At 58.2% G+C, this 801-nt stretch overlaps 1 protein-coding gene across 4 annotated transcripts in view; it reads left to right on the forward strand.

Moving 5' to 3' along the window:
* The first annotated feature begins 503 nt into the window (after positions 1 to 503).
* Positions 504 to 801, forward strand: part of MTRF1L (mitochondrial translational release factor 1 like) — an 11,569-nt gene continuing 11,271 nt past the window's right edge. Inside the window, exon 1 of one of the 4 annotated variants that reach the window (XM_015623123.2) lies at positions 504 to 520. The gene's annotated coding sequence lies outside the window, so the exon portion shown is untranslated. Of the gene's footprint in view, positions 605 to 801 lie in introns of all 4 variants that reach the window. The other 3 variants (XM_033512744.1, XM_033512745.1, XM_015623119.3) reach the window with 3 other exon arrangements.

Raw genomic sequence — 801 nt, forward strand, 5'->3', positions numbered from 1 at the left:
TAGTCTCACCACTGATCTCTGATGCGAAGGAACTTTGAATTGCCCTTTTTTGTTCCTCTGACAATTCATTTATTTTCCTCCAAATACTTAATTTTGCACCTGCTTTCAGTGTGGGGCCTTCTTTCCACAACATTTGCATGTTCTTTCTCAGACTACTTTAATTCTGAAGATTTCTTTTGGAGGCAGGTCCCTAAGAGTAACCGGGATATGCAAGCCCCAGCTCACACTTCCCACTAACCTCACTTTTACCTATGCAGACTTTAAACCGCCCCGGTAGAAACCTCAGTACTCCCGAGGCTCTTGCTCAGAATTACTGCTATAAGCTTCGGGGTACGGAGGATTCGGTGGTGTTTGAGGCTTTTTTTTTTTTTTTTTTGTGGTTCACAATGACTACACCCCACCTCCGGGGCCTGCAGAGGGCGCTGGGGGCGCTCGGCCGGGGCCATGAGGCGGAGCCCCGCCCCGTCAGTGCTGGCCAATCCGAGCCCGCCCGCCCCACAGTGGGACAGCGCGAGTCGAGGTAAGACGAACCCCTTCGGCAATTTCCGCCACCGGAGCCCCTATGATTTCCGACTGCGCCCAAAGAAAGCGCCGAGCCTCTTCGGTAACTTCCGGAAACCCGGGAGGGAGGCCGCCAAGCGCGTTCGGGCGTCTCCGGCACGGCAGTGACACCCGGGCGACAGGAGGGCGGCCGTGCTCTGGCCCCAGCCAGACATGCGGCTGCTGTCGCGGGCCCTCCGCGCAGCGCAAGGCTACCGGGCCGCCGCGCTGCCCCCTCGGAGCCTCCGAGCAGCGCCGGTG

This window comes from Parus major, chromosome 3 (assembly GCF_001522545.3).
Source record: "Parus major isolate Abel chromosome 3, Parus_major1.1, whole genome shotgun sequence".
NCBI lineage: Eukaryota > Metazoa > Chordata > Aves > Passeriformes > Paridae > Parus > Parus major.